This window comes from Oncorhynchus clarkii, chromosome 20, assembly GCF_045791955.1.
Source record: "Oncorhynchus clarkii lewisi isolate Uvic-CL-2024 chromosome 20, UVic_Ocla_1.0, whole genome shotgun sequence".
Lineage (NCBI taxonomy): Eukaryota > Metazoa > Chordata > Actinopteri > Salmoniformes > Salmonidae > Oncorhynchus > Oncorhynchus clarkii.
Genome location: NC_092166.1, coordinates 53,897,145 through 53,911,201, shown reverse-complemented (window position 1 = coordinate 53,911,201; position 14,057 = coordinate 53,897,145). Strand labels below are relative to the sequence as shown.

At 42.0% G+C, this 14,057-nt stretch overlaps 1 pseudogene; it reads right to left on the bottom strand.

Moving 5' to 3' along the window:
* Positions 1-2,244, bottom strand: part of LOC139377115 (lipase maturation factor 1-like) — a 47,212-nt pseudogene extending 44,968 nt beyond the window's left edge.
* Positions 2,245-14,057: the final 11,813 nt, after the last annotated feature.

The following is a 14,057-nucleotide window of genomic DNA, read 5'->3' as shown; positions in this document are numbered from 1 at the left end:
ACCGCTCTGGATCGAGTTTCTTACTTAGGGTTCCTTTGAATCTTACTGGTTACACCCACTTCACTTAAGGGTTCTCAACAGAGGTCAACACAGACCAAGGGATAGATTACCCTGACCTAGTCTAACCAACACTTACAGAACCAACACTGAGTGACTGTAGCATGGGCTTTGAACTATACTACACTGTATTTACACTGCCAGTGTCAATCTAAGGAACTTCAGACTTTGTCTATCATTTCCAAAAAGGTTTAAGCTTTAACCTCATGTCATCTAAAGACCAAAACTATATGCTTTCAATTATATTTAAAAAAACATTTGTATCCTACCCCAACCACAATAAAATTGATTATCCCACAATTAATAGGCTGTTTATTGGTTAGGCCTCAGCTGTGTCTAAGGGGACTTGCTTTGTTTTTAATAACTTTGTGTCTAGGGGAAATTAGTTCAAGTAAGCATTTCAAGTCAATCATACTCTTGAAACTGAGGTTAGCTGACAGAACATATAGTCCCCTAGTTGCTCTGTCCTCTTTATGGGCCTAATTGAAAAAACACTGAGCATTGTGGCAAGTTTCAACCCCCAAGTTCTGGCAGACAATTGTGCTGGGTTAGTCTGGGTTCGGTGTTCCATCTCTCCACTATGGAAACCATAAGAGAGTCACAAAAGTTGCCTGACTGGTTCCATATTTGCATTTATCCAAAGCCCAGTACACTTTTAATATAAACACAGTGAATGACAAATCACTAGAAATTCTGTGTTTTTCCACAGACTTTGAGGTGAATTCAGGCGAGTGTCCATTTGCCCCACTTTGCCCCACTTTGCCCATACAAATATGAAGGACTGGCGATATGTGTGTCAGTGTAATAGATGTGTACATGTGTGCGTATGAGTCTGTGCCTGCCTGTGTGTGTGTGTGTGTGTGTGTGTGTGTGTGTGTGTGTGTGTGTGTGTGTGTGTGTGTGTGTGTGTGTGTGTGTGTGTGTGTGTGTGTGTGTGTTTATCAATCCCGGCGCCCGGAATTATGCGGACGATGAGCCAGCGGAAGGTCCAGATGGAGATGAGCGAGGGGGGCAGGGACAGACACCACACAGGCATATCCAAAGGAAGCCTGTCTCCAACAACTGACTCTCCCAACCTGGGAGGGAAGGCAACGAGGGAGAGAGGGAAGAGAGAGAACAGTCAGAGAAAGAACAACAGGGAGAGAGTACAGGACAGAGGGATTACAGAAAAAGTACAGGGGAATGACTAGTGGTCAAGCAGATGTGGGGGGAATATAGTGTGGAAGGAGAATGTGATTGACCAAGATATGGGATGAGATGACTAAGGGGCATGAGAGATGAAGAAATGGGATATGAGAGAAAAGGACAGATGGTATTGCTAAAGGACAAGTGTGGCAAAGGTAAAAATGTGAACACATTTCTCAGCAAGTGAAATAAGGCATTGGTACGTTCGGGAAGTTACTCAGTTACGACGTCTGTGATGAAGTAGTGAAAAAGGGGAGAGTTAAAAGGGGGAAACAAAAAATGCTAATTCAGTTTTTGCATAAAAAAAAAAAAACAACGACGTCTGAGCTGACCTCACAGTTCTGAAGCTTTGTTTACAGTTAAAGCAATGAGAGCAGGCGAGGATGCTTTAAATAACCAAATATGGCCAGCTGTAATGGGAGAAGTGACATAAGGTTAGTTAACCTGCTGTATATGCAAAAAATCACTGTTCTGGAACGATCTCTATCAGTCATTATATTTTGGGTGGTTCGAGCCCTGAATGCTGAAAGGTGTGGTTTTTCAGACCGTATAACACAGGTATGACAAAACAATTAGTTTGACTTTTGCTTTCGTATCCAGTTTATAATAGCAATAAGGCACCTCAGGGGTTTGTGATATATAGGCCATATAATACCACACCCCCCTCTGGACTTATTGCTTAATTCTGCAGTGATGAACCCAGAACCTCCTCTGGATATGTGTAGAAGAAGTGTGTGTGTGTGTGTGTGTATGTCTTGACACAGCAGGCTTGTTCATAAATGTAAAGTGAAAAGGTTCAGAGGTAGTGCACATCGGAGAATGTGCAAAACAGTAGGAATACATTCCTAACATTGAGTTGTACCCCCTTCAGAACAGCCTCCATTTGTTGGGGCATGGACTCTACAAGGTGATAAAAGCGTTCCAAAGGTATGCTAGCCCATGTTGACTCCAATGCCACCCACAGTTGTGCCAAGCTGGCTGGATGTCCTTTGGCTGGACCATTCTTGATACCCATGGGAAACTGTAGTGTGTGAAAAACCCAAGAGTGTTGCAGTTCTTGACACACTCAAACCGGTGCGCCTGGTACCTACTACCATACCCCGTTCAAAGGCACTTCAATAAGGGATCGTAGTTTTAACCAGGTCAGTCTATGTCATGGAAAGAACAGGTGTTCCTAATGTTTTGTACAATTAGTGTACATAGAGAGTTGGGCCAATGCGATATGTCTGAAAGTTCCAAGAGCTCTGTTCTCCTCCATAGCCACTGCTAAGTGATAACTAACACTTCCACAATGTGCTTTTTCTGTCTGATAGTTTAAAACCTATGAAGATGTCCAGTGAAAGCAGATACGCAATTTGTCGACACCAGCGGGTACAGACTTGGCTATATATTACGTATGATCCCGAATGTTAATCAATAAAAATGTCTTAAGCGCGCTGATCTGTTTTGCTTGTTTAACAGGGAGTCATTTCATAGGGAACTGGATGCACTCTCGTATTGCAACATCAAATCAAATCAAAATCAAATCAAATGTATTTATAAAGCCCTTCTAACATCAGCTGATATCTCAAAGCGCTGTACAGAAACCCAGTCTAAAACCCCAAACAGCAAGCAATGCAGGTGTAGAAGCACCAATGTTGTAGATAACGGAGGTGGCATGACAGCCGAATTCACTGTATACACACACACACACGCACACACACATGACCAAAAGTATGTGGACACCTGCTCGAAAATCTCATTCCAAAATCATGGGCATTAATATGGAGTTGGTCCCTCCTTTGCTGCTATAACAGCCTCCACTCTCCTGGGAAGGCTTTCCACTCAATGTTGGAACATTGCTGCAGGGACTTACTTCCATTCAGCCACAATTCGGCATTCCAATTCATCCCAAAGTTGTTAGATGGGGTTGAGGTCAGGGCTCTGTGCAGGCCAGTAAAATTCTTCCACACCGATCTCAAACCATTTCTGTATGGACCTCGCTTTGCGCACGGGGCATTGTCATGCTGAAACAGGAAGAAGCCTTCCAAACATTTGCCCAAAAGTTGGAAGCGCAGAATCGTCTAGAATGCCATTGTATGCTGTAGCGTTAAGATTTCCCTTCACTGGATCTACGGGGACTAGACCCGAACCATGAAAAACAGCCCCAGACCATTATTCCTCCTCCAAACTTAACAGTTGGCTTTATGCATTGGGGCTGGTAGCGATCTCCTGGCATCCGCCAAACCCAGATTCTTCAGTCAGACTGCCAATGGTAAAGAGTGATTCATCACTCCAGGGAACGTGTTTCCACTGCTCCAGAGTCCAATGGCGGCGGGCTTTACACCACTCCAGCCGACACTTGGCATTGCACATGTTGATCTTAGGCTTGTGTGCAGCTGCTCGGCCATGGAAACCCATTTCAAGAAGCTCCCGACAAACAGTTATTGTGCTGACATTGCTTCCAGAGGCAGTTTGGAACTCTGTAGTGAGGGTTGCAACTGAGGACAGATGATTTTTATGCGCTATGCTTCAGCATTCGGCGGTCCCGTTCTGTGAACCTGTGTGGCCTACCACTTCGTTGCTGAGTCGTTGTTGCTCCTAGACATTTCCACTTCACAATAACAGCACTTATAGGTGACGGGCCAGCTCTAGCAGGGCAGAGATTTTACGAACTGACTTGTTGGAAAGGTGGCATTCTATGACGGTGCCACGTTGAATCTCATTAAGCTCTTCAGTAAGGCCATTCTACTGCCAATGTTTGTCTCAGGAAATTGCATGGCTGTGTGCTCGATTTTATACACCTGTCAGCAACAGGTGTGGCTGAAATAACCGAATCCACTAATTTTAAGTGGTGTCCAGATACTTTTGTATATATAGTGTATATGACTGGTGCGCATGTGACACCGCGTGTGTGAGGATGCACACATGTATAAAAGTCTAATTCCACAGACTGGCCTAATGTGAAAGCAGCAGAGTGCTCTAGTGGAAGGTTTACCTTCTCCCTTCAGCTAAATCCAGCCTGTTCACCCCTCCTAACTAAGAGCCTCTTCACACTTACTGCACTTTTTGTAGAAATACCTTCAGTTACACACGTAAACTTGCGTCCTTGCTACATCTTGACTGCTACCTCTGGAGGTAGCTCACGACACTCGCTGACAGTTGCCCACCTTGAAGATGGGCAGTGTAAACAGAATTGTCTTGTGAGCCAACACTCCTACAGTATAAAGGGTAATAGCATAGAAATGTTTTTGAAACAGCTGAAATTTTTGACATTTTCCTTAGACATTTTCCTAATGTTTGAGACTCGTTATATTGAGTTTACCAGAAATTAGAGTAACAGCCTGTTACATTCCTGAAATTGTCGCAGTAGCTGCACTGAGCCACGTTAAACTATGTAAGCCCATCACCAAAAGCATGTCAAATGTATATCATATATAGGGCTGTAGCAGTCACAAAATTTTGTCAACCGGTGATTGTCAAGCAAATAACTGTCATCTCACGGTAATTGACGTTAATTGACACATTTAGCATCTCCTGACTTCCACACAGCCTACAAGCCACTGATGCAGACCTTTTGAACATCTACATTTTAAAAAGTCTAATGTAATATATGTAATATATGCTACACCTTCACAATAAATCCATTATTTATTTTAGACAGGTCTAAAGAAACAATGTAGTCTTTCAGAAGAACAGAATAGCATACTCTGAGTTGTCCTTATGTTAGGCCCTGATCTGGCTATGCAAATGGCTGTGGCTACGCTAGTTCATTTAGCAGACAAGATTTGCCAGACAAGATTTGCTTAAAATTCTGTGGCATTATTTTATAAAAATTATAACCTTGGATTAGCTAACACAACGTGCCATTGGAACACAGGTGTGATGGATGCTGAAAATGGTTCTCTGTAACGCCTATGTAGATATTCCATCAAAAATCAGCCGTTTCCTGCTACAATAGTCATTTACAACATTAACAATGTCTACGCTGTATTTCTGATCAATTTGATGTTATTTTAATGGACAAAAAAATGTGCTTTTCTTTCAAAAACAAGGACATTCCTAAGTGACCCCAAACTTTTGAATGGTAGTGTATGTGACTTTAGTTGTTCTACAAATGTATGTTCAGATTATTATTTTTTTAAATTGAATCCAAAACATACAATATACTTGTAGTGAAGCCGCTCAACAACTACACCACACCAGTCATCCAACAAACTCCCATTAAGAGCGAAACAAAGATGTATCCAGGGTCAATGCCCTGCTCAAGGGCATGTCTACAGATCTCTCCCAAGGACAAAAACGGGGACCCGAACCCTCCCAGAATCCCCCCCCACAGTTCCCCAAAAGCTGCCCCTCAACCGTCCGAGACCCCTCCCACAGTCCCCCCCAAGATTTACATTTAAAAATAAATAATAATAATAATACATTAATTCCATTCCCCACCCCTAAGAACCCCCTCAATGCACCAACAACCCACAAAAAAAAGAACTGAAGAGAAAAAAGAAAAAGACAAAGAAAAACAGAAAACAACAATGCAAAAAACAAAGTACATCAAGGACAACTAAAATTATAACAGCAAGGTCAACTCTATATGTTTGAGTACATGTCTGGCACTATTTACATTTGTGTTTGTCCATGTATGTGTGTATTTGAATGAGAGTGTGTGTATATGCATGTGTATAAACACCTGCACGGCATCAGCCTCAGCCAAACCGACATTAGCTGTAAAAACACTGCCCCTCAGTGTCATTCAAACTTAATAAAAAGTATGTTTAATTTTGACTTTATTTTTAATAGTTTTATCTTTGACCATCATTCTACCCCCCGCCCAGCCACTCCCCTCCCATTTGTCTCCAATTCCACATCCCAACCCTCAGCTTCCCTCAGCCCATCCCACCTATCTCTGCTGGCCACCCTCTTCGGATTTCTATGCAACATATATCTTTAAACTATGCTGTGATGTTTAATGTACAATTTCAATGTATCTAATTGAATAGAATCCACAGGTTGCGAGTTGAAGATAAATATATTAGTAATTGACTGACCCGGTCTCTCCAGATCTCCTAACAGTACTATTTCTAGGGTAAATTTGAGATCAATGTTATGCATTTTCAGCCATTCCTGAACCTGAGACCAGAAACAGGCTACCAGAGGGCAATACCAAAATAAATGGTCTATTGATTCTATATCGTCACTACAAAATCTGCAAAGCTTAGATGATTTTATGCCCCAAATATTCAACATTTTATTGGTGGCAAGAATTTTATATAATAATTTTAGTTGAAAAGCAAGAAGAAGTCTTGAAACTTGCGTTGTTTTATATATCAACTCATACACCCTGTACCGTGAAATTGGTACATCAAAAATCTTTTCCCAACTATTTTGCAATCTGTATGGCACAGTTGTCAACATCCTGGTCCTCAAATGAAACTGGTATACTTTCCTATTTATGCTATTTTTATTCCTCCGCCAGTTTTGATCCTTTATATTGGGCAGACAGACCAGTACCCTACCTCCTCCTGCTGCCACCTGCCTCCTCCATTTTGGGGGTAATGCTGTAATCAATTGGTTGTACTCTTGCATTGAGCAGACCTTCCTGTACAATTCTGATAACTCCAGTTGTGAAAGACATAACTCTGACATTCCAATTTACAATATCATTTAAGAACAAAATACCCTTTTCAAACATCTTTCCCATAAATACAGGTATTTTATCAACCAGCACATTTGAGTTCAGCCATAATATTTGTTGTAATATTTGTTCTATCTTTTCAGGGGGATGAAAATGTAATTGTAGCCAGCTCTGCAATGCTTGTTTGAAAGAGAGATACTTTGAAAAAAGTATAATTTTCAATTAATCGAAAACTGAGACATGTCAATCTGCACAAAGTCAAAAAAAAAACTATTTTAAACAATGGATGAGCTTTTCTTAGTAATCTACTTGAGAACCATTTAGGGTTCAAGTAAAACTTTTTAAAAAGTGAAGGTTTTAGAGAGAGGTTTAGTGCTTTTATATTTAATAATCTCAACCCACCCAATTCATATTCATTATATAGTCACGCTTTATTTTGTCTGATTTAGCGTCCCAGATAAAGTGAAATATTATTTGCTCATATGATTTGAAAAACGAATCATCAGGAGTAGGCAGCGCCATAAGTAAGTGAGTAAACTGAGATATGACTATGGAGTTAATCAGGGCAATTTTTCCATAAATAGACAGGTATTTACATCTTTATGGTTGCAGGATCTTGTCTATTTTTACAAGTTTTCTATTGAAATTCATTGTGGAGAGCTTATTTATATATTTTGTGATATGAATACCAAGTATGTCTACTTCACCTTCAGCCCATTTTATTGGTAAACTGCAGGGTAATGTAAAAGTTGTATTTTGTAAAGATTTTTTCAGATTTAATACATTATAAGGCTGCATGACGAGGTTGGTGATGTGAAAAAAAAGTATCTTGAAAGGCATGAGTTCTGCTTTCTTTTTTGCAAAGGCTGTACATACTAGCAGTCTCCCATTCACAATTTGACAAGCACTTTGATAATGCCTCGAATTCATGGCGGCATCCCCTTTGTGTGGCTGTAATCCATGCCGTTTGTGCCCTTGGCCCGGAGTGCTGCGTTGTGCCCAGCTCCCTGAGTGCTGCACATGCCGAAGCACCCCACTCACATGGCTCTCCATCAGGTGATCGGGTCTTTCTCACAGGCTACAAGTGAAGACAGACACGTAAGGGACGCAACTGAGCACGTCAATTCCGAGGTGCACAACAGAATTCCGAGGTGCATATTGGAAGAACTGTCCACATTTACTTTCGTCAGCCAACAAGATGATTAGGCCTAACAAACAGCTAAAGCACTAGCCTATGTCCCTCTACTATCCCCCATAGTACACAAGTTTACCTATTATATTCTGTGTGAGAAATAAATATTCCAAACATAGTCTGGGACAGGTGTGGGATGTGATAGGTCCCTGTTGAATACAACCACTAGGATCAAAAAACTGTTACACAATGAGGCTGACACAAAAGATCAGAACGTTTAGCTTAAAAAGTCGATAAACTATTAGGCTATTTATTCACATTATAAGTGCAGCAATGCAAACATGGCAATAGGCTCAAAGCACAAATGTTCCGTTAGCAGGAAAACACCATTATCAAAAGCGTGATTGTGCATGTAAATGTGATTATGCGTGTAATGCTTTATTATAAAGGTGTGTTTTTATGTTGAAAATGATCTTCCCCAAACTTGAAACTCACTCGCTGCTTATGTAGGCCAGTTAGGCTCTACACCAATTGTACAGCAGATTAATGTGCTTCATTTTTAAGAAGTTATTTGGACACTAGTTTTGATACAAACCTTATCAAAACATAGACATATGGGCCTAAGCTTGCAAAAAGAGCATATGCCGTTTCCTGCCTTATGCAGGGCATCATTGTCAAGTGATAATATTGTCTGTCACCCATCACACTATTCTTGATTTAATCTGGTCTTTACATATACTAAATATGTGTGAAATTTGTTTTGAAAAATGTAATCTACGCACTTAAATAGCAAATGGAGGATGCTTTTCCCGTGGTTCATTTTCATATCAGACAGGTAGGCTATACTCCTGTTGTAAAGAGAAGCAATGTGCTTAATATTAGGAAAGTTGAGAAATAAATATAGTAAGCCTAGCTTATAGAAAGCTGATGGGATCCTCGTCTTTTTAATAGAGGCCATCACTCTGTCTCACCCAATTGGATAGCCTATAGAAATGATGCGCAACGTGAGGGCGTGGGCTCTCATGAAGTCTTTGATTTGATTTGCAAATACATTTGCATTGATGTCAGAGTGATTAGAGGGACAATAGAGTGCTTGAGTACCAGGCAGTTAGCAACTTTGGTAGGCTACTAATGACCCTAAGCAGCATCGGCGCTTGGAGAAGCCCAATTAAGGTGACTACGGTCACATGGAATTTGACTGCCATCATGACTCGTGACCACTGGTATGGTGGTAATACAGTCACCGTAACAGTGCTAGTTCGGACCATGATAGATCCTTAATGATGTGGACACAGGAACTTGAAGGTCTTGACCTTCTGCATTACAGCCCGTTGATGTGAATGGGGGCATGCTCGGCCCACTGTTTCCTGTAGTCCAGAGTCAGCTCCTTTGTCTTGCTGACATTGAGTTCTCTGACCTCCTCCCTATTTTATTTTTATTTTTTTATTTTACCTTTATTTAGCCAGGCAAGTCAGTTAAGAACAAATTCTTATTTTCAATGACGGCCTGGGAACAGTGGGTTAACTGCCTGTTCAGGGGCAGAACGACAGATTTGTACCTTGTCAGCTCGGGGGTTTGAACTCGCAACCTTCCGGTTACTAGTCCAACGCTCTAACCACTAGGCTACCCTGCCGCCCCTGCTGAGTTTCCCTATAGGCTGTCTCATCGGTGATCAGGCCTACCACCGTCGTCTCGTCTGCAAACTTGATGGTGTTGGAGTCGTGCCCGGCCACAGTCGTGGGTGAACGGGAAGTACATGAGGGGACTAAGCACGCACCCCTGAGGGCCCCACCCCATGTTGAGAGTCAGTGTGGCGGTTGTGTTGCCTACCCTCACCACCGGGGGCATCCCATCAGGCAGTCCAGGATCCAGTTGCAGAGGAAGGTGTTCAGTGTGTCTAGGGTTTCTGGAATAAGGGTGTTGATGTGAGCCATGACCAGCCTTTCAAAGCACTTCATGGCTACAGACGTGAGTGCTACGGGTCGGTGGTCATTTAGGCATGTTACCTTGGTGTTCTTGGGCACAGGGACTATGGTGGTCTGCTTGAAACATGTAGGTATTACAGACGGTCAGGGAAAGGTTGAAAAGGTCAGTGAAGACACTTGCCAGCTGGTCAGCACATGCTTTGAGTACACGTCCTGATAATCCGTCTGGCCCTGCGGCCTTGTGAATGTTGACCTGTTTAAAGATCTTGTTCACATTGGCTACGGAGAGCGTGATCACAGTCATCCGGAACAGCTGGTGCTCTCACACATGGTTTAGTGTTGCTTGCTTCAAAGCGAGCATAGAAGGCATTTAGCTCATCTGGTAGGTTCGTGTCATTGGGCAGCTCACTGCTGAGTTTCCCTTTATAATCTGTGATAGTTTACAAGCCCCGCCACTGTAATTGCCTTAATCTTGTTTGTACCCCAGGAAGATTCTAATGGGGATTCTTAATGAATACAAATATAGTATGTAGGGTAGGCCAACTCTGTAATCAAATCAAAATATACATTTTTATGCTGGTCTATTATTTTTCTCTCCTTACAGGTATTCGTTTGGTAAGTTACCTTCAATTACATGTATGACTACAGCATCAATCTGCACCTGGACCTTAACAGCCTGCTATTTGTTAGTCCACAAACTCCTTGTCTTTAGAACCTTCCCACAACTATAACAGAGCCCTTGTTATCCCCATTCCCTAGGCTTAGGTGACGCGATCACATTCAGATCAGTGTTAATATGATCTGGGTCTGGGCCATAGCCAGAGGTTTGGGATGATTACATTTGATGTCAATGCATAATCTCATTGCTCTGGTGGTGTAGGGGTCGTCAACACCAGCCAGGTGTCTCAGCTGACATGATTTAATGCCGCTCACTGGTCTGTACTGGTAAATGTGCCTAATGGCAGAGAGATCAGAGTTAGTGTATCATGCCACCCAAACCCCCCTTAAACATCTAGCCATGGGTGGGTCTGTATTCAAAATGTGTCTCAGAGTAAGAGCTTATATAGGATCCGTTTTGCCTTTTAAATCATGATAAATATGATTATATACTGTATAACAGGGGGGGGGGCTGTTCCTATATAAATAAGCACTGCTACTCTGAGAAGCTTTGTGAATACGGGCCCAGAACATTGGAAAACAGGGTTAGCAGATGTGGCTGATTCAGCTGGTCTTTGTTGCCTGAAAAGGATTCCTCAGTTGTCATCCCAAAAACTCAGCTCGCTCAATTCAATCCGACTGAGGTTTTATGGTACGTGGGGCATCTAATCTTTCAAACACAGTTATGGTGTAAAATCTCATCGCTGCAGGGGTGAGGATAAGTAGTTCTGGATGTAGGCCACTAGTTCAGATAAGAGGCCAGGTCAATTTGACTTCTCTGATTGGTTAATGACACTTTGGATGCTGGATGGCTGTGGTCAGGTTCTGTGGTCTCTTTTTTTTTCTCTTTTTCATTATACAGAAGACCCGCTTATCGAGGAAATCAAACGCTGTAGGTACCACAGGAGGTTGGTGGCACCTTAATTGGGGAGGATGGGTTTGTGGTAGTGGCTGGAGCAGAATGGTATCAAACACATGATTTGATGCCATTCCATTCCAGACATTATGAGCCATCTTCCCCTCAGCAGCCTCCCCTGGTTTGTACTGTATTAGTTAAATGAAATGAAAACAGAACCAAGAATGAATTGGTACCCTCCTCCCTTTCAGTTGTAGAACTTGTATTAAACTACAGACTGTGTTCATCCATATTTCTGTCTCTACATCGCTCTTTTTCATTCCCTCTGTACTGTAAATCCATATATGGCCTGATCATTACACAGTAGTTGCATGTCCACTGGGCCAGGGTTACAAAGACTGTCTTTGGCCCTATTCCCTTTATGAGAAATGAAGGAGAGTCTGAGTGGGGTGGCAAAAGAGAATTCTACTTTTCAACTCACATTACATCCTTGCCTTACCATTCGTTGCAGATGGCAAAGAGACATTCTTGTTCCGCAGCTGAAAATTGACCAGTAGCCAGTAAGCATAGACTATTCAAATAAAATTACACTATGAATAATACAACAGTTTATTTTCTCGTCTGTAGACTACTCGTTACAGCCTCATTCTAAAATGTATTCAATTGTTTCCCCCTCAATCTACACACAATACATCATAATGACAAAGCTAAAAAAGGTTGAAATTACTAAATATATATTTTTTAATTAAAATCACATTTACATAAGTATTCAATTGAGCTCAGGTGCATCCTGTTTCCATTAATCATAATGCACTGTATAGCCCAACATTAGTATCACAACTAAAGTTACATCAACTCAATTAAGCATATAGGAGTATCGTTTCTTGGTTAACCGCTCAACACTGAATAGCCGCATGTGCGCCCTCAAATCATTTGGAGAACATATCCGTTCTATTTTATTCAGCTATGCTCAATTGTGTTCTTCATACTATAAAATAATTCCACGAAGTTCTAAACTAATCATGTCTGCTAAGTTAATAGTGTAGCCCACATCCATAGCCAGATTAGGGCCTAACATAAGGACAACTCAGAGTATGCTATTCTGTTCTTCTGAAATACACAACATTTTCTATGTATCAAAAGGTCTGCATCAGTGGCTTGTAAGCTATGCGTGGAAGCCAGGAGATGTTAAATGTGTTAATTAACAGTCAATTACCGTGAGACCGGCAGTTATTTGCTTGACAACTACTGGCTGACAATTTCATGAGCGTCACAGGCCTTACCACCTGAGGGCGGCCCATCAGGAAGTCTCGGATCCAGTTGCAGACGGAGGTGTTTATTCCCAGGGTTCTTAACTTAGTGATGAGCTTTGAGGGCACTATGGTGTTGAACGCTGAGCTGTAGTCAATGAATAGCATTCTCACATAGGTGTTCCTTTTGTCCAGGTGTGAAAGGGCAGTGTGGAGTGCAATAGAGATTGCATCATCTGTGGATCTGTTGGTGAGGTGGGTCTAGGGTTTCTTGGATTATGGTGTTGATGTGAGCCATGACCAGCCTTTCGAAGCATTTCATGGCTATAGACGTGAGTGCTACGGGTTGGTAGTCATTTAGGCAGATTACCTTAGTGTTCATGGGCACAGGGACTATGGTGGTCTGCTTGAAACAGGTTGGTATTACAGACTCACACAGGGAGAGGTTGAAAATGTCAGTGAAGGCACTTGCCAGTTGGTCAGCGTATGCTCGAAGTACACGGACTGGTAATTCGTCTGGCCCTGCGACTGCGGAGAGCGTGATCACACAGTCGTCCGGAACAGCTGATGCTCTCATGCATGTTTCAGTGTTAGGCCCCCACCCCGTGTCTTACCAGAGGCTGCTGTTCTGTCCTGCTGATTGAGTGTACAACCCGCCAGCTGTATGTTCTTAATTTCGTTGTTGATCCACGACTCAGTGAAACATTAGATATTACAGTTTTTAATGTCTCGTTGGTAGGATATACGTGCATTCAGCTTGTCCCATTTATTTTCCAGCGAATGAACATTAGCTAGCAGGACGGAAGGCAAGGCTAGATTAGCCACTCGTTGCCTGATCCTCGCAAGGCACCTTGATCTTTTTTCAAAATCTAATTTCGATTATGACAATATGTGAGCTAGGACGGACAATATACTGTAACTATTTGTTCAGCACTTTTGAAATGTACAGCGACAGAATTCAGAACATGGGCCATTCTTTCACTATTCTCCCTGTACACCAAGTCAGAACCGTAGGGGATATAAGCAGACAATGAAAGCTCTTACAATATTAGATGATTACATTTCTCTAAAACAGGCTATAGGCTACATGTGCACCACCAAGTTAGATCAGTAGGCAAAAGGAGGGGAAACAAGACCAAATTATTAGAGTGGGGCACATGAGCTAATAACAGCTTACTACACAACACACACTTAGTATTTCTTTCTTAGCTACAGTACATATCTCCCTAGCATATTACATCATTTATACAACAGCATACAATACATTTTTGGACTCACCTTGTTGTGTTGTGCTCACTTGAACAGGAAGGTGGCGCGGCGGTCCTTCGTGTGCAAATTCTGTCATCGAACTTTGTCATCAAAGTCTGTCATTCTTTGGATT